The sequence below is a fragment of the Podarcis filfolensis genome, assembly GCF_964270895.1.
Source record: "Podarcis filfolensis genome assembly, chromosome: 2".
In the NCBI taxonomy this organism is placed as follows: domain Eukaryota; kingdom Metazoa; phylum Chordata; class Lepidosauria; order Squamata; family Lacertidae; genus Podarcis; species Podarcis filfolensis.
In genome coordinates, this window is record NC_139605.1 from 86,496,956 (window position 1) to 86,517,712 (window position 20,757).

At 41.3% G+C, this 20,757-nt stretch overlaps 1 long non-coding RNA gene across 1 annotated transcript in view; it reads right to left on the reverse strand.

Annotated features, from left to right (window-relative positions):
• LOC310755343 overlaps positions 1-20,757 on the reverse strand; it is a 183,660-nt gene that overhangs the window by 62,217 nt on the left and 100,686 nt on the right. Inside the window, exons 2-6 of the long non-coding RNA XR_014544309.1 lie at positions 5,459-5,628; positions 4,819-4,924; positions 3,633-3,668; positions 2,980-3,204; positions 1,043-1,201 (exon numbers count right to left, since the gene is read on the reverse strand). This is a non-coding gene — a long non-coding RNA (uncharacterized lncRNA). The remainder of the gene's footprint in view (positions 1-1,042; positions 1,202-2,979; positions 3,205-3,632; positions 3,669-4,818; positions 4,925-5,458; positions 5,629-20,757) is intronic.

The following is a 20,757-nucleotide window of genomic DNA, read 5'->3' on the forward strand; positions in this document are numbered from 1 at the left end:
TATTTCTAAAATGCATATCGTTCAATAAAACAATATTAATAAATATCAGCATAATTAATATTAATGTAATTCCATTAATTAAAAGAAAAGTATCATAGCCATAATGTGCTAACAGCACTGTCTAGGTGTAACTATCAGGGTAGGTTTTCAAACCCTTAGTGTGTGAGTTTCACAACAGGCAGAACATGTAGTTGAGAAGCAATGGCTTCTCAATACATCCAAAGCACACATCTCAAGAATCCTGGGAACTGTGGTTTGTTAAGGATGCTGGGAACTATAGCTCTGCACTTGATAAACTACAGTTCCCAGGATTCTTTAGGGTGGGGAATGTACTTTAAATGCATGTTGTCTACACTGCCACTGAAAACAACTTCATAATAAACTGAAGCCTAGGGTGACCTTGATGAGAAGTAATACGTGATATCTTAAACCCATCTCCACCTTGCCAATTCCCTCCACCCTCCTTCCACTCTCTCTTTCCCACCACCTTACTGCCGCTGCACGCAGCCTTCAGCTCTCCCCTCTGCTACTTCATATTTTGTACTTCAAGTGCCTCTGCCTTCCCCTCCAAACACAAACCCCAAACATGGTTCGTTACAAAAAGTGAATCCTTTCAACCAAAGGAGTTTGAGTTAGTGCAAGCTGAACTGCTTTCAGCACGGTCTAACACATTCTGATGTCACTGGGTACCCTTTGTGGAAGAAAACTGGGAAAGTTCAAAATGCTCAAGAGAAGGTGAATGGAAATGGCCCAGTTTGCATGTAGTGCTAGGCCGAACTATGGCTTCGTGCAAACAAGCAAGCGTGCGGGTTTCCGGATAGAATATCATGGCTGTTTTGCTCTTCCTCTGGTCCTGCTGCTGCTACGCTGCTATGAGCTAAGCCATGGTTTGACTTAGCTTTATGTATGAACCCAGGCTTGCAATTTATTCCGTCCCCGCAACAAACCACGAATGTCACAGAACAAACCATGGCTACACTTTGTAGTTTGTCTGTAATGAAATAATTATTCAGATGGAACACTAATGCAAACTATGACTTACCTCACAACGGTGCAGTAGTGGCAAGACAGGAGGTGCAATCTTTTCCCTGGGAGCCAGCACGTTTGTTCATGGTATGGCTTGGTGTTACATGTGAATCAGGTGACAACGAGAGTATGCTGAAACATTCAGGCAGGCAGTTCAACACAGGCAAATTCAAACCTGGAAATATCACATTGATTCTTTTCAGGGTCAGGTAGTGATGCAAATGTTTATTTATTAACCAAATTTGTATACCACTTAATTGTAAATAAACCCTCTAAGCAATTTACAAAGAATCCAATCAGATGACTTCTCCTTCAGAAGCTTATTGGCAATTCAGACGTTCTCCACCATCAGCAGAGATGATGGAGAGATATCCTCTACATATCTTCTTGGGGTCAGTGATTTATGTGAGGTGAAGTGGTTAGATTGGAACCTGGGATCTAATTCCAACTCTGCTGTGAAGCTCACTAAGTGATATTGGGACAGCTGCTATCTCTCCCAGCCTAATCTACTTCCTATGGTTAGTCTGATCTCAAAGCAAAATAAAGTGAGAGCCATGTACATTGCCCTGAGCTCTTAAGAGGAAGGGCAGGATACAAAAGGAATAAATAATTACCGAGTGAATTACCCTCAATTTGGTGCTATGAATGCTCCTTCGGTACAAAAGTGAAAATGGCTTAAATAGCTAAACAGCAACGACACTCATAAAATTTTAGGAAACATGCTTTGAGCTAAAGAAATCTCCTCACTTCTGAATCATGTTACAGCAGCCATCTGGGATGCTGCTGTGGTTGGTATATGATCTTCATAGCTCCCCTGAGAATGTTAATCTCCTTAGCTCCTTGGCATGTGATTCTGTTTGAGGCTTTCTTTCTGATTATTTCAAATTGTGGGGGGAAACCCAAGCATTTCCTTCATATTGTAAATAGTATTTCCACATGAAAGTCACTCGGGGCTGAATAGTGGGTAGTCTCATATGGTTGTGCATTTGAGTGGAAGAGCTTGCAAATGGATTATCAGGTTCAAGTGAAACATTAAGGAGGGCAGGATGGAAAACAGATTTCATTGCCATACATGGAGGACAGGAGTCGCTCGGCATTGACACCCTATTTCTGTACTCAAGTCTGTCCACCAGCTGGTAAGTGCTGATGCAAAGGTAACTGATCTCAGGAAAAACATGGGTCCCGAATGTCCATAAAGGAACATTACTGGGTGAAGGTTTAAAAATAGAGGCAATCAATGTGATGCACCCAAGGCTGTCCTGAGAGCAGCTCTACTCTTGTAACAGTGCTGACAGAAAAGAGTGACATGGGTTCCAGTTTTCCATGCAAGAAGTGTGCCTGTTAAGATTACCTTATGAAGGAGTGAGTGGATATTCCTTACACTTGAGCAGCAAGTTGCTTCTGTACCTGACCAGCAATAAGTCCTACAGGTGATGTGGGATACCTTTCTGTTTAACTTTTACCACCTCTGTTATTGACGCAAGCCACCTATTTTTGAGGGCTGCAGCCTTTAAACAAAAAGTAGGCAACACACAGCAGCACTGGAGGCTGGACCATTAGGGGGGAGAAGGAACTGCTCCACCAACTTAAGGGCTCATCCATACTTTCTTTGCTCTGCATTTCTAGGCACAGGTTTATGCTTCAAAGCTTCCTGTCTTCTTCTTCTTTGCCTCAGCGATTTCCCCACGAAAACCTACTCTTTCCCTGCCAAAGCCTACTCTTTACCACCAAATTGGAGCAAATGACAATTCACAGAAACCCTGAATTGCTGTTTGTTCTGATTCAACGTTAAAGAGCAGATTTTCCTGGAGAAAGCAGCAGAGTGGGGAAAGCAGTTGGATATGGACTGGGAAAATGCAGACCTCTACCTAAAAAGCTTGGGACAAAAGGTAAGAGTGAATGAGCCCTCAGTCTGGTATCATTCAGCCTCTATCTTCCTGCCTTCCTACTTACACCCAGTCCAAGGACTAGCACTGCCCATCAGCTTCTTCAGTATCAGTGTTGCCCTTGTAGAATTCAGCAGGGAGCAGGTTGGGGACAAAACTAGAATTGGCGCAGGCTCCAAATACTGTTGGACTTCCAACCTTCTGCCCTACAAGTCCCAATGGGCATCAGCCACAACCGCACTGCAGTGTTCCCTTCCAGCTTCTCACTATGGAACCAGATTTCTTCAAGCTACTACAAGACCAATAACAAAATAGTAAGATCAATTACTTAGCCACTTCTTCTGGTATTGTGATGTAATATGTATAAAACATATGCGGTATAAACTGGTGATAAAAGACCCGGCAAAAAATAAAGATAAGAAGGTAGGAAATAATCTAGGGCACAAATTATGTATAAATGCAAGCAGGAGAAAGGGAAGGAAGAACAACTGCAATATAAATGTGATTAAGAAGATCAAAGTGCTTTGGGTTTTTGTGCACAAAGGGCAGGCCAACCAGGAGCAGCTGTAGTATTTAATTCAATAGCGGACATGATCTCTCCTGCAAGAAAAATAGCAACCAGTTCAAAGAACTCAAAGGAAATAAAGAGCAGATGATGGAAAGATAGATCTAGGTCCCGGAAACCTGCATTTGACTGGCATGGCAATGTATGATACACACCTGTCAACTTGTCCAAGATTAAGTCCTCACAATCAACTGAAATTAAGGAAGGAGATGTTTAATCAGATTATCAGAAGAGAGCTAAGAGGTCTTTACTGTTTCAATGAGAAGCAACAGCAATGTGCTCAAGAACTGGTTGCCGCAGCACCACACTGTGCGGGGGCAGATTTTATGCATGCAGTGGTCAAGAAGTGGGGAGAACTCATCAATGCTGATGTTGGCTCAGCATTGCTGAGCCTCTGTAGAGATGTTTGGCAGCCTGCACCACCATCAATAACTATGCCACTGGGATATGCAAACCATTAGAGGCTTCTAGGCAAGAACCTCCTAGATGAAGAAACAGTCTGAAAATGTGTAGTGCTTGCTTAAAGCAGGGGTGGCACTTGGACTAATTTCATGCAGGTGAATGGGAAGAAATGGGTGGCAGAGAGAGAGGGGTGGGAGAGAAAGAACGAGACAAAAGGAGCTACCCCATCCATTTATGGCTCAGGCCCATGCATCCTCCGACGGATTGACTCTCAGAATGTGCACTTCCCAGGAGAAAAAAAAGGTTCTCCACCCCTAGCTCAAAGTTTAGAAACAGGAGCAGCTGTGTGGTGCTTCCTATGGTCTATAGGGTGGTCTGTCCACATGCTTCTGCAATATATCATCTTATGCACATCCTGTATGCATCTTTTCTTCTCATCTCCATAAATCCCTATACATTATTATTCCCCTTAAACTATCGTTGAAGGATGCCCACCCATGAACCCTTGGTTTGGACATTTCTGACTGAATGAGAATTTTCTCACAAATAAAGTGTAAGAAATTTAAAAGGAGGTTGGAGAAAAAAATGGAGAGCACACTCTCCCACAGGTGTTCTGCCTTATCTCCAAGAATCTAAGAACCATGAAATATGGGTACATCAAAGATTCAAGCATGGGGAAATTCCAATTTTTTATTAATGAGCTGAATCCAGAGACAATGTTTAAGAGCCAAGTCAATCCACCTAGATCCTGAAATGTATATAATTTCATTGTGTACTAAACAGCAGAGATGGAAAACGTCCGATGGCAGTTTTTAGATCACACAGTCTTGCTCTTATTGCACTCCTGTTCTACTTTTTGCTGTGCTTCTGCCTTAAGCCCCTTTCTCCGCTCTCCCCCGCCCCCCAGCATGAACTTCTTAGCCTTGTCATATTACTCACCAGCTGTGTAACAGGAACCCTTCAGCTGTTTTGATGTATGAGGCGTGAGCATGTCTGAGCCTCATCCTGTCCTTTTGAGACCCTGTGTCCAAATACCTGCTGCTGGCTAGAGAGACAGGAGAAGTTTATTAACCCTCCCAGCTATGGTGAATTATTTGAAGTCGCTCCTTCTATATTTCCATTTCCCTGATGTTACCTCTGTCTTCATCAGGATGATGTTTTTGGGTCTCTCTCATTCTGTGACTGATGTTACTCTCACATGTCATCGGTGCCTGGTTCAAAATCCCAAACCCAGCGAAATGGTACACACATCATCTGCTGTGCTTGTGCCCATGCCCACTGTTACACGAGTGTGCCCAAGTGGTTAACAGTTAACACTCATGGTTAACCAACAATTCAAAGCTTAGAATATCACAGTGCTTCCTGATTAAGTCAATTTAATGCTTTCAGTCCTACTTTTCTTGCAACAGTTATAGTTGTTAGAGGAAATCTCCTCGAGGATGCCCCAATTAAGCACCACAACATCCTGGCAAAAGGAATACAAAAAGTCCTTTTTTAAAAAAGGTTAATCTAACCCAACCGTACTATCTCTGCAGGGTAAAAAAAAAATTATTTTAAGCAGAGAAAAATCTAGCCTTACCATCTTCATGGTGCAGAGCCTGGAAGAATCCTAACAGAAGTGTGTAGAGAGGAGACATTCAGTTTGGGAGCAGGATGGCTCCAGTACTTTTTTGTTTTGTTTTTGTTTACCCAGCGCCAAGATTCCTGAGCATTCTCTGGTTACAGGACAGCGGCTGAAGTCCAAGGATGCTGTTGGAAAAAGATGATCCCTGGAGGCATTTCTGCTAATACTGAAAACATGGTTGAGCACGATTCTATAAAGCTGCAAATCCCGCAGGGAATGTTTTTAGAAACACATTAATGCCTCGGCTAAATCGGAGGCAGGCCAACGCCTCAAGTCAAAATTTCAGAGCAGTATCATAAGGAATAGGAGGCACACAAATGCCATAATTCTACTTTTTGTGTGTGAGAGAGATACCTCAACATGGGACTTGAACACAGCAAACTAGGCTCCTCTTTCCATTACTGCCATCCCTTCCCTTAAATTGCCTCTCAGTCCTGAGGAAGAAATATGGCATGTTCTTAGTCAGTGACCATGGAACTAGGCCCTTAAAGGTATAGTGTTGTATTCAGTGCTTTTTTGTGGTGGTACAAGGACTTCCTTTTTGTTGCCCATGGCAGCCATTATGTGCTGCCACCCATGTTACTTTACAAGTACCAGCACCTCATTTATTTATTTTTACCAGAAAAAGCACTGGTTGTAGTCAACTAAGTTTTACTCAGAGTAGACCTGTTGAAATTAATAGTTTTAACTTAGTTATGTTCTTGCTGGGACTACTCTGAGTAAAATATAGTTGAACACCACCCATTTTCTTTGGGATTTCCACCTGGCAACTCCACTTCTTTTTAATTTCCTGCACCAAATTTACTCCCGCTTCCCACATTTTTTTATTTTAGCTGTTCTGATGATGTAAAAAGAACTTTGCTCCTAATTTCAAAGCAGTTAGGACCTCACCTTTTCAACTGTTAAATGAAGTGAATGGAGGAGTTTTTATTTGTCCACATACTTTCTGATTAAATTATTGATTGCTTATTTGTCTGAAGAATTTTGGATCACACTCTTTAGCCCAGCAAGTCTTCCAGGTCACTACAGATGAGAGATGCCCTGCCTTCAGGCTTGCAATCTAAAAAAACCCCATGAGATTGAGAGAGAGGTGGAAATAAGCAAACTCAAGCACAAGTTCTTAATTACAAGTTCTTTTAATGACCAGCTGGGGTAGAAAAGTTCAAGAAGGGGAGGAGCCAAACATGGCTGGCTTTTCAGCTGTGTCATTGGAATGGTTGCCGTCAAATGACGAGGAAGGAAGGAGCCTGGGTTTACAGCAAATCTGATGATGGCCTTGCATCACTTTTCTTCCTTCCTCTATTACAGCTGATGTAATGGCTGCTGCCAGGTGACAGTTCGGAAAGAGGGAGGAGTCTAGATTCTCAGTTTAGTTTTTGGTGACCCTGCATCTCTTCTTTTCCAGTGTTGCAAAGTCACAGCCAGAAGAGAAGTATGCTATATAAGATGGTTTACAATTTGAATTTGGATACTTATGTCCAGGGGTAATATTCACCTTGACTTCTTAGGTAGGCCTTCAATCTGTGGATGACACTTAATGGTGGGGTGTGGGGAGGGGACTGGATCTGAGTTTGCAGCTCAAACATAGGAAGCACGTCAGTTTTCAAAATGAACTTTTAAAAACCTCTTTTTAGTCTTTTTAAACTATTTTGTTGGCTGGGGTGTATCTACCAGATGATTACCTCAATTAGCTTTTATTATTATTTTTTGGTCACATTGTGCCTTTCTGTTGTATGATTTTTAAAATATAGTTACAGAAAATCAGTGTTGGGCAGAAAAGCAGTGTTTGACAAAAACTGTAAATGGTTCCAAATAAAGTATACGTTAACAAGTGTTATTTCTGAATTCTTCCAAATTGCATGTACCACATAGAACAAAATTCAAATTGTAATACAATAAAATACAGTATCTAAGAAATAAATATTTCTTAGCGCAACACACTATAATTCCATATAAGACCAAATCCCCAAAAGCGTCTACTGGAGGGCAGGCCCACTGTAACTAAATAGGTTCCTATTTAACTGCATTGTTTTCAGCTTTCCCTCACCCTTGAGCTTTGAGACCAAAACAAATTTATTTTTAAGTACCGTAACACAATTAAGGGTCTGCTTATATGATCCATTATCCTGAGACGGAAAACCCACCAACTCATTCCAACTTATTATTTATATAGGAACATAATAAGCTGCCTTGGTTAGGTGTGTATTGAGCAGAAAAGCAAGTGAAAGAATATGAACAACTCCTGGAAAGGGCAGGAACTTTTTTAGACTGCAGTCCTAATTCCATATAGGATTAGGAGTAAACCCCACTGAATTCAATAGGACTCCTGAGTGAGCAGACATGGTTAGGATTGCACAGTTGCTCATTTTTCTTTCATGAGAAGTCGCTAAGCAGCAACTAGATGTGCCCGGTAGCCATTGTGAATATGGCTGGGAATTTGGATGAAGAGTAGTGGATCAATTTTGCTCCCTTACCCAAAGTTTTCAATTTCACACATATTTGGAATTCTAAATTTATTAATTTATAGCCAGTGGTGAATGTGTTGGGTGTAAGATTAGGCAGATGGTAGTTTGAGTCCCCACTTAGTCACTAGGTGGCCTTGCGCCAGTAACTATTTCTCAGGGAAAAGATAAAATGGAGAAAAGAACCAGGTATGCTACACTGAGTTCCTTGGATAAAGGATGTAATAAAAAGGTAAAGGGACCCCTGACCATTAGGTACAGTCGTGACTGACTCTGGGTTTGCAGCACTCATCTCGCTTTATTGGCCGAGGGAGCTGGCGTACAGCTTCCGGGTCATGTGGCCAGCATGACTAAGCCGCTTCTGGTGAACCAGAGCAGTGCACGGAAACACCGTTTACCTTCCCGCCGGAGCGGTACCTATTTATCTACTTGCACTTTGACATGCTTTCAAACTGCTAGGTTGGCAGGAGCAGGGACCGAGCAATGGGAGCTCACCCCGTCGCGGGGATTCGAACTGCCGACCTTCTGATTGGCAAGCCCTAGGCTCTGTGGTTTAACCCACAGTGCCACCCGCGTCCCTAAAGGATGTAATACTCTGTTTCTGTTTCAGAATTTAAAAATGTTAAAGCACCACTGTTAACAAACTGAGGAGAAAACTGCAAACCTGGTCCTGAAGTCAGATATGCCCCGAAACATTACATGGATCTGCTTAGTTCACAATGGGAAAGAGATGACAAACAGTTGCAGTAGAGCTTAGTGGACAGGATGAATGCCTCCAGCCTGCACTGCCTGTACCCACATTGTAGAGAAAACAATCTGGATACTTTGTATTATGCTGGAAGCCAAACACTGGAGTGTGAAACGTCCTTGTTATGCGAATAACTCCCTCTTTAATAGATAGCGAGGCATTACAAATATCCTCAAACAATCCCAATGGCCTTATGTCTGGATTAGGCCTTCTCCATGTGTGTAGAATCTATTCCAAAAGGAATGCCTTTGGCTGATTCACAACACAAACATAGCCAGAGAATGCATGGCCTGTGATCCTTGTCAGCCTTACAACAATGAGCAGACAAAGGCAAACACGACGTGCTAATTGAAAGCAACACTTCATGCATTTATAGGTCAGGCTATCTACCAACTGCTAAAATGTCGCAGAGCAGCTTGCCCATTTCCGTGGGAATAGTTTCAGAGATTTTGAACACATGCCCCCTCTTCATGTAGCATTGAAAGCTTGCATAACTTTTTATTTGTTGATCACATAAAACAAATGGCCTTCTAATGTACATCACAATATAAACTCTATGTGTGTGGGGTTGGGGGGTTGGGGGGGGGAGTATAATCAGTGGGGCCTGTACAGAACACACAAAAAGAAAAAGCAGTCAAAAGAAGACACAGATTTGGGTAAAATTTGCATATCCTGATTTATATGTATAGTCAGCAACCATTTGGCATGGGGGTTCCATTCTTGGCCCCCATGTGCGTCAACGGAGCACGCATAAGCCCACTCTGCCCCATTCAACTCTTCTACACCCCATTCCATCCCCTGTTCTGCCTTCTTCCATGTCCAAGAGGACCTGTTTGTCAGTGGCCGCACGTTAATTGGACAAGCACAAAATGCTCACCGCCTGTATCAAAGCCAATTTAAAAATGATTGCAAATTCAATTTTTAAAATTAAATTATACATCTCATCATAATTGGAGAAACTGTGAGCAAGTGACCCAGGTGCCTGCTTGTTTGCTATCTGAGTGCAAATTATTTCTGGGCAACACCAAGGCTCCTGTTCTCCCTTCTTAAAGTTATTTGTTTTTAAAACAGTTTCGGACCAATGAACTCTTCAGAGAGAGGGCTGTCCTCTGCTGTCCCCTTTATAGAAGACCATCCTCTGTAAAGTAGGACACATGGCTGCCCCTAGAAACAAGCCCGATCTTAAGCACTATTGCTGCGTTAAAAATCAGCTAAAATTGGAATTTTAATGTTTCAGGAGGGTACCAGGTTAAAAACAACTAAAGAGGATTTACAGGGAAAGACACAGGTTGTACAAGTTACGTAAAAGTTAGTATTTCTCAATCTGTAGACTTGGAAAGAGATGAAAACAATGTAGGATAAATACATTAAGATAAATATACTTAAGATGAATCTCTCCCTGCCCGGTTTTCCTCAGGCTCGGCAATTAAGGGTCTGATGGCAATTCAGTGGCGTGATCTGGAAGAAAAGAAAGTAGCTGAGAAATGCTAACATCCATAGGCCTGAAGGAACCAGAACTCATCCTAGTTATTTCAGCAGTATTCATACAAAATGGGGTTTTGAAGTACTTAATTTGGAGATTATCTGGGAAGAATATTACATTTTGCAAGTTTATTTCTTTTCCTTTTTTTTAAAAAAACAAAAAACTAAATTTGCAAGTTTCTATGAAACATTTGGAAAGATTTACTCAAATGGTCAATGACTATAACCAGAATTGTTGGTATGAATTGGGTATTTAATTTAATGCTGACTGCCTGGCAACATGTAACTTTAAAATTTATTCTTACTCAAATACTGCCATAGGAGATTATCCTGAAAAAAGGAGATAAGGACATATATAAATGTATGCTTATTTCCTATTTTCAGCCTGATAGCGTTGTTCAAATTACTTTACATCACATTAGGCTTGAGCATATAATAAGCTGTATTGGTCCCAGAGTCTGAGAATATAAAATTATTTCTGAAAAATCACATTGTGATGCATGCTGACTGCTTGCCCATAAAGAACAAGGAGTAAATGTCAAGGTTGAGTGGAATAGGATAGGGCCTGGGGAAAGCCATGATATGCTATAGGTACCATTGGGATTTTGAACTATGTGGTTGTGCAAACATCAGGGGCACCATCTGATGAGAGGTTACACAACTCCTCCCCCCCACTGGTAATGCCATTATTTAAGTCTTAACATCCATATTTGGATGTTATAAAGGAGGCTTGCATGACTTGCCCTATGGCAAAATCTGGAGAAGCTCCTTTTCAGTTGAAGTCCTCCCTCCACAAAGTGAATCTTGGGGCTTAAAAACTTTGCAGAATCTTTTGGCTGCAGAGGGAAAAAAATGACAATTCTCTATACACTGTCTTGAGATTTAGTGAGTTTAGACTCTCAGGCAGCCGAGTGTCCACTTTCCAGTTCTTCCCCTCTTAGGGGGCAGCACACATTAACCAGCCCTTAAAAACCAACAGCAAAAAGCATGGGGTAGGATGAACAAATCTGTCATTTTCATTATTCTGCTCTTAAGTTTAGTTTACCACATCAGTTTGTGATAAAAAAAATTTGTAAAAAATTCATCAACATTTTAGTGCAATTTCTTCTAATGTGCACATTTTTGTATGCAATTTTACCTATATACACATTTTTAAAGAAATGGTACATAATATAATGCATTTTAATCTTATTTTCACTAAGATATGAGTTCTTATGCATACTGTCCCATAATTTAGTGGTTCCCAAACTCCACCCCTACTTGAAAATTGCTGAGGGTATTAAGATCATCATCATCATTATTCATGCTGTAGCATTTGTAATGCACTGTGTTAGATGCTGTAGGGTTAACTGTATTTTAATTGCTTTTTATTTCTTATATTATATTACCATTTGAATTCCATAAAATTCTGCAATGCAATAAAATTTAATATAAGAAGTAAAAGATGTAAAATAAATACAATTAAGAATCCAGAGGACAGTTTAATGTGGACACGGCACAGAACACCTGAGAGAAGCTTGGAAGCCCCTGCCCTAATTTATGTACTTTTGGACACTTTTTTTTTGTAAAAAGAACCTGATCCCAAAATTCAGTGAAGCAGAAATTTAAAAGGATAGCCATGTTTTGGTTTGTGTACGGTTTTCAGAGGAGCGAATTAGGTAGATTCACATTTAAATATGTACCAAAACCAAAAAACCCATATCCCTAGGCAATGGAGACAGCAGCTGGGTCCTAAAAGTGGCGTACAAAGAAACCTGTTCATAATGAATTCACCAAATGTTACACCAAACACTTATGATAGCCAAGACCCTTGATTATGGGAGATAAGGAGTGAATTAGCTACTACTGCAATATTATGTTTCCTAATCACCTAAAAAAATGTGAACAATAATCTCTGTCAGCAATGGCTCTCTTTGAAAGATTGCAGCAAGAGCAGTTTCAGCCCCTTCCAATCAAAGAAATCAAATCTACTTTATTTCTGAGAGGTGATGATCGAGCAGTGTTTCTAAACAACACGTTTTCTTAATGCGCTCACTCTTAATGAATAGAGGATGCAAAAGGAGCCTTCAAAGGTCTTTTTTTACCTGCCTATCTTCATGATCAATCTGAAACGAAGGCTATTCATTTTCCCCCCTCAGGCAGACAGGAAAGCAGCCATCATTCATGGTACACATATTAAAAGGCTTCTGACCAAAGAAGGCCCTGTGCATTATACTGCAACAGCAATATCTATTCAAGGGAGAAGTCTGTAAGCACTATAGATGGTCTATGTGAGGGTATCATTTCTTTAAATGAACCTGTAACGTGTAAAACAAATGCATAAATCCCAGAGTTCTTATATTTGGCCCAGATCATATTCCCTCCACAGCTGATGGACACATGCTGCACTCACTCTCTTGAGAGCTCCAAACACCCACCACAAGTAATAACATGTCAGCGAAAAATAAGCTTCTTATGGCTGAAACCTAACCCTGGGGAGCAGTGAAAATGACATCGGTAAAAATAGCTCGACTGAATGTGCTCCTTGGAGATGTACTTGTAAAGGAAATGCTGGTCCCAGGATAGGAGCACGATTTTTTATGCCAAATTGAGTTCCCTTCCAAGGGTAGTATCTCTTTTGTGCAGGGCCTTTCCACATACAAAGCCTGTACTATTTTTTATCTTATTTTTTGCAGACAGGACATACTAATTTATCAACTGCAGAACAGTCAGAAAGGCTACAGAGGAAAGGTAGACGTAGTTTGCTAGGCTGGAAAAGTTAAAAGGCATACAGAGGGCAACTTGCCTTGTCACTCTGCATTCAGGAAATTATTAATATACCCTTATGCTACCACTTAAACATCAATCAGCTCCTTTAAAAAATCTCGTTTTCAGAAACAGCATTTTATATATGAGATGGGACTGTCTGGATATGCTATGTATTTGAGCCTGAACGTCAGAAACAGAGGAAATTGGAAACTCCTGCACTTTGGTTAAATTACCAAAGACCAGAGTAGGAAACCTTTGCTTTTACTAGAAGGATATTATAGCTGGTGATAATGATTAAAGTCGTTTTAGCTTTGATTTTAGTGTCTAAACTGAAGCTTAGCTCTTTGGAAAATATTACTCTCTAACTGGCAAAACACAGTGGTGCAAAGTGGAGATAACAGGCATTCTGTATCGTGTTTCGGAACTGTGTGCTTTTCGAAGAGTATCACTGGCGCTAGAATTTACAGAAGGTGCACAGAGAATCGGGCCCCTAATCTCAATAAGAGAGGGAAGCTTCAGCTCCCAAGCTGAAAACTGCTTAGGATGCATTGCTAACAGGTCCTTCCAAGAAGGCAAAGAAAAAGAATTTAAAGGGTGAAGAAAGGGAAAGGAATTTACTACAGATGCAAATTGAGTCTTGGGATCTTTTTAGAAGTCAAGGGGCAGTGTGTGGATATTCTTATTTTATCTAATTAGAGGAAGAAGTTTCTTAAAGCCTGCTTCAGCTGTTAGCATATGGAAGATATGCTGTTATTCTAAAGGTCACCATTCTGCCTCACGAGCAACTGTTGTATCCTCTCAGGTCTTACTCTGACCTGACAGTCTTTCATCTCCTGGCTTTGAAACTCCAAAGTTCAACAGCTTCTCTGGGTGTTCCTCTTCCTTGGGGATGAAAAAAACTTTGAAAAAAATGTTATGCTCAAACTTTGGAAAAAAATGTTATGCTGTGCAGCAGCAGAAATGTACTCCTTGCCATGCTTTAAAAACTGCTCAGAGTCAGCTTAGAGACTGCTTAGTTCCTTCTTCACATCACAGCTGAGTTACAATGGTACAATTCCAATATTTCCTTGAGCAAACGAAGTGTGAAAGACATATGTCAGTAAACACTTGAGGATGTGTGCTATGGACAGCTTTCTGATGCATGTCCAAAGTGTGCTTAGGGCCATTTTGCCACCTAAAGTGCTTAATTGCTTATGCTCTAGAAGAGCTCTCTCCAAACTACAGGCACAAGTTTCAGTTCGGTATCAAATGTTTTGTATCAAATCAGCTGGTGCTCTGTATATACTCTGCTTCAGATGGAACATACCCCGTCACCCCCCCATTTCTTATGAACTGCCATCAAACCAACACAGAAGGCTAAAGGCATGCTGACAGTTTCTGCTCAAGAAGAATGCAAAAGCTACACAGTTTGTATTCTGTGCATCACAAATTTTAAACACCCTACAAATCACATAATTGTATTGCATTTTATATTTCAGCCTGCTACAACATAATGCCACAACATTACATAAGTTTGCATTTCATCCAGTGTGTTAGTATAATATAGTCAAATTTATTTTATCCAGAGTGGTAAACACAATGAACAAATTTCTATTCTGGGTCTTCTCAAATTACCCTGTTCCTGAGCCTTAGCAACGATGCTTGATGATGGTCATTCCCTCAATGATTCCATAACCCAATAGACCTTAGTAACTGCAATATTTATGCCTGCCAGTTGCCAAGTTTATGGGGTCACGAAGAGTCGGACACGACTAAACGACTAAACAACAACATGTAATTCACCATGTCCATGGTCCATAGAATCCTAGTATATATTTGTTGTGTGAAGTCAAGGTACATATGTTGAATTGGTGCTGGAGTTGCTACCCCAAAGCTTTACTGATGTCAGATGCAGTGACCACTTCCTTTGCCCATTTATTTATTTATGTTTATGTTTATGCCCCCAATTTTGGGAAGAAGTGGCTTGGACTATTGTCCCAAATTATTACTCAGATTATCAGAGAAAAAGTAGGGGAAATTAATGGAATCTACAAGGGTCACCTCCTAACTTCCTGTAGATTTAGCCAAAGTAAAAACAGCCTCCTAAAAACAGCAGTCCTGTTTACTTGTATCCCCTTGATTATCATTGCAGAGGGTGGGTGGAGTGGGGACAAATTAATTGCGTATCCCTGTCACCATTCCTACAGTCCTTTTTGAGCTAGGAACTGACTGACTGACTACAGTAGAAAGCCTATCTGACTCAAGTATGCTCTCTGCACGATTAACAAGCTTGGAAAGGTTCTTAGAACATGCAGGGAGATCTACTCAAGTAGTGCTTGACTGCTAACATTCAGCCCCTAGCATTGGAAGTGGGCAGCAAGGACGGTGAGAGGAACATATCAGAGGGAGCAAGGTCAATGGACATGTCCCTGATTTCCCATCATGTGATATGAGTCTCATGGGAGGAAGAAGGGAGAGACCTGGGCTAGTAGATAAAGGGGATACAGCAAAAGATCCCCTCTTCTCCCCTGCATTACAAGCACTGTATTGCAAATCAGAACCTCCTAGTTGTATCCAGCATCCTCTGTACCAAACCATCTCTCTGTACTCCCTAATCTACATCAGGGACAGTATTGTTGCAGGAATTTATGTATAGGTTGGGGGGGGGTTGCCCCTCCAGCAGATATCATGCACATGCAGCCCACTACCAAAATCAACGCAGTCACTTTTGTGACTTGTCCCCACAAAACACTTCATCACAGTTTCTTCCTATCTATTCAAAGTTAACAGTATAATGGATATTATAATGCTTTCAGAAGTGCCATTTACAATGCTGAAGGAAAGGACAGGAAACAGGAGAATGTTTTTCCCCTCATGGCACAAGCTTTGGCTTATCTGAATAAAGGCCAGAGAGACCAAAACGATCTCAAGGAGACCCCTCGATCATTAATATTTATTATTGCTCAGCATGACAGCTGGAAATTAGATCTATGTAATTACTATACTTTGTTAGCAACTTAAGCTAGAGCAGACAAGTCTCTTTAGCAGGCTTTTTGCAACTCCAGGCACAAACTTGGCAAAGGCATAAGGGCCCAGTAAAAACTGATATGCTTCCCAGACTTGTCTCACAGATGACAGGCTCAGAAATGAGGTGGCTCCTTAGAGATGGTTTATGCTGAGTCTGAAGCAACTTATCCTTCTGGCAAATTTGACCAACACATATGGTGTCCTTTGCACCACTGTAACCCCATGCAATATTCTGTAATGCTGAATTGCTTGGCAGTTCATACAGAAAATAATTTGATTGGGGCTTTGTTTTTAACTCTTAATGCCTGTCAAGCAGAAAACAAACCTACCCGGGTGTTCTTCCTTCTTTCCTTCAAAAGTCTCTGTGTGGCTCGCTTGTCAAACCCTTAAAAAGTAAATAACATCTCGACAGGATATCAATGTCTGTGATACTGAGGCGATACTATGACAGACACTTTTCTTATCAATCCCAAATGAGGCCCTAACAGTAATCTAAGATCATATGTGCCTAGGTGAAAATGTGAGAACTAGCAACACCACTGCTTATGCAAACTTACTGTATCACAGCTCTCTCCCTGCTCTGCCACCCCAATCCTCTGGCACAGCCCAAGAAGTTGTCAAAGAAGCTACAAAATGGAATGGAAACGGAAAAACATTCCAGCTATTCAATAACATGTTCTTGGCATAGCTGTCAACTTTTCCCTTTTCTTGCAAGGAATCCTATTCGGAATAAGGGAATTTCCCTTAAAAAACGGGAAAAGTTGACAGCTATGGTTCTTGGTAGAAAGACTGTTGGGACTTAAGGTGGTTTTGTTTGTTTGTTTGCTCACCACATGGCTAATTAAATTCGACTAATGAAATGACATGTTAATACCAATCATATAATCTAGTACATGGAGACCAGATCACTTTATGCACAGTAGAATTGCTTCTCATGCCATTGAAATCTCAAATGTATACTCATTGAGAATGAAGTATGACAGCTATATGAAAACACAACTGCAGAGTTCCCAAGTTGACCAGTAGTGTAAAACTCCTATAAGGATTATAGATTGTACATCTTGGGGCGCGGGGGGCGGGGCGGGGGGAGTTACCTTAAACTTCATTTCAACAAGTGAAAAAAAACTCTGCATAGCAAATTTTATATAATAAACAGGATAACATTCTCATCATAATTAGAACTAAACAATACATCAGAAGCCATTAGATTATTATATGATGGACTGTGAAAGCGCAGGTGCTCATTGTGGAAGTGGTTGGTCAGGTGACCATACCTAAACCACATTTTCTGGGGAGCACATCTGAAGAAATCGCTGAAACAAAGGTGACAATCATTCCAGTTTTGAGGGTAACAAACTAAAAATTATGGTGCTGTGATGGATGGAGAGGTTTCAGCTGTCTACTCCGGGGTCATTATTCCTCCTTAAGACAGTTTGGGTAGAGGATGGGTTCTACAAATCTGGGTGTCTCTGGCAAGAGTCCACCACTGCCTCAGTCATGGCACTGCATACCCTCCATGAATGTGTTTGGGTGGTGGCAGTGCAACTGTGGTTGATGACAGCATCCATATGGGGCGGGGCATGGGATGTGCTCCATGTGCGTTTGTTTGTCAGGTTGTGATGTGTTGTGCTCTTGCTATATGTGGCTATGCAATTGGCAGAGCATGTGGTTTATTCGTCCTGGGTGTGCTGATTGGCTGCCACAGTGAGCATTACTAGGGGTGCACTGTACACTGTGTTCCCTGTTTGCTTGTATTCCTGTACTGGTGAGTATGAGCTGCTTTCCCCAAAAAGTGCTTGGGACCTTTTCCTCTGGGTAGCAACTGGTGGGCCCTGTTTCCATGGCAATGTCAGCTCTCTGTGTTTTGATGGCTTCTTTTTACTCCACTCAGCCAGCATTTGTCCCTTCAAGGGATTCAATGGATCATGAACTAAACTGGTGTAACTTATGCTGGCTTCCCCTAGTTAGGATCGTGCTGTTAATCCTCTGCCCTAAATACCTCAATCAATTATATAAGTAATCTATAATTTGAAAGCATTCAAACAACCCAGAGTTTTTAACTTTTTACCTTACAGAACAAGAACTCTTGGACATAAGACAACACTTTAGATTCATAATAAATCAGTGAAATACTTAGGGATTTTTTTCTTGAAGAGTAAATGAACAGTGGCAGGCACTAAAATATAATACTTTGGGAAAGGAGATAAAGAAAGATGTGAAGAGATGAGAGTATCTTAAATTATCCTTCTCGGGAAGAATTGCAGCAATAAAAATGAATGTACTTCCAAAGATAAACATATTTTCATGACAAAAATAAAATGAAATTATGGCAATAGATTATTTTGATTTATTTTGAATTATGGCATTGATTATTTTGTATGTGGGGGGAAATAGAAAAAAGTTTAAAACTTTATGTATTAGTAGGGGAAAAAAGGCCCTTTCCTTACCAGATTAGAAGACTTAATTGTATAAGCTAATTGTATAAAATGAATTGCAGACTAGTATATTGAGAATATATATATTGGGAAGCGGATGGCACTGTGGTTTAAACCACTGTCCCGCTTGGACTTGCTGATTGGAAGGTTGTGGTTCGAGGCCCCACTACAGGGTGAGCTCCTGTTGTTTGGTCCCAGCTCCTGCCAACCTAGCAGTTCGAAAGCATGCAGTGCAAATAGATAAATAGGTACTGCTCCGGCGGGAAGGTAAACTGTGTTTCCGTGCGCTGCTCTGGTTTCGCCAGAAGTGGCTTAGTCATGCTGGCCACATGACCCAGAAGCTGTACACCGGTCCCCTCGGCCTGCAAAGCGAGATGAGCGCCGCAACCCCAGAGTCGTTTGCAACTGGACTTAACTGTCAGGCGTCCCCTTACCTTTTATATTGAGAATAAAGTTTTTGTTTAGGAGAGCTTTTGTTCAGGATCCTCCAGCACAGTGGTGGAAACTGTGGCTCTCCAGAGTCTCCCATCTTCTGAGGAGGGACTGGTGGAAGTTGAAGTCCAACAGCATATGGAGGCCACAGCTTCCCTATCCCTATCCTACATAAAAATATACTGTATTTTCAGTTAGGGTAACTGTGATGGCAGCATGGCCAAGCAACTGCTAGTTACCCAGCACCACCTCCTCACTGCTTTCTCCATTGTAGCACTTCTGCTCCAACTATGTTGCCATCACCTTCTCCTCTTCCCCTTTCCAGCAATATATGGAGAGGCCCCACTCATGCACCTGCCCATTGGGACTGGTTATACTAAATGCCCAACTTCTGTAGCACAGGGGACAACTAACAGTGCATTGTCATAAGAATAGCCCTGCTTGACCAGGCCAGTAGCCTGTCTAGTCCAGCATCCTGTTCTCAAAGTCACCACTAGACGTTGAAATTCATAAATCCAAATTTACAAATCCAATTAAAACATCCAGTCCTCAACCCCTCCCCCTTTCTTCAGTTACTTATGTTATATCCTTCCTCACTGCACATCCAGTTTGTATCTATCTACTAGTCCACATAACACCTGTCCTGAAAGACCTACATTGGCTCCCAGTACGTTTCCGGGCACAATTAAAAGTGTTGGTGCTGACCTTTAAAGCCCTAAACAGCCTCGGTCCAGTATACCTGAAGGAGCATCTCCACCCCTAGCATTCTGCCCAGACACTGAGGTCCAGCGCCGAGGGCCTTCTGGCGGTCCACTCACTGCGAGAAGCCAAGTTACAGGGAAGCAGGCAGAGGGCCTTCTCGGTAGTGGCGCCTGCCCTGTGGAACGCCCTCCCACCAGATGTTAAAGAGAAAAACAACTACCAGACTTTTAGAAGACATCTGAAGGCAGCCCTGTTTAGGGAAGCTTTTAATGTTTGACAGACTATTGTATTTTATTGTTTCGTTGGAAGCCGCCCAGAGTGGCTGGGGAAACTCAGCCAGTTGGGTGGGGTATAAATTATCATCATCATCATCATCATCATCATCATCATCATCATCATCCCTGACATTCTATTTGAGTTATTCTCACTGCACATTTTTATATCAGTCCTGCTAGTGATTTAAGTTGTTTACAATAGTTCTTCAAATAATCAATATATTTTCCCCATTCTATAATAAAACATTTCTCTTCTTGATTTCTTAACCTTCTGGTAATGTCTTGGCGTTTCCTAATGCTAACATACGATTGTGGTTGAGGCTAAGGAAGAGTAACTGAGCATCTCATATTACTGTAGTGGGTGCAGGGATGATCTCTGCAAAAGGTCGAGAGGAATGTTCTTTAAGCTTCATAACCTTTGTACAATTCGCCTGGTGGATGTGGATGTTCAGTAGTAGTAGGGTACCGGTAAATCTTTACTTGAAAGTCAATAAGCTTGTAGGGCCCTCCAGACCACTAGTTTTGTAGTAATAATTTTGCATGCGCGCGCGCGCACACACACACACACACACATATATGTATATGTATGAAAAAAAATATTTAGAGGTTGAAAACTGCTGTACTAATTGAGCCTTTAAATATAGTGGGAATCCTCTCCAGCATGGAAGCATTCAAGCCCTGTTTCTTCAAAGTACAACTACGACTTTCCCCATTATTATTAGGAGCTCATAGGCAAGTGTATTCAGGGGTCCTGTGTGAAACCCCTGCATACTCAAAAATATGCTCCCTGTCAAATCAAGTGCTGTTCTCTGTATGTTTTTGAATCTTCCCAGACTACAAAGGTGTGCCCACATGGAGATCATAGGAAAAGAAGGAATTTATTAGAAAAAATAACACGATTTTAACAATAAAGCTTAACAGTATACATTTACAGCAGTAGGTACACATAACGCAACATTCTAAC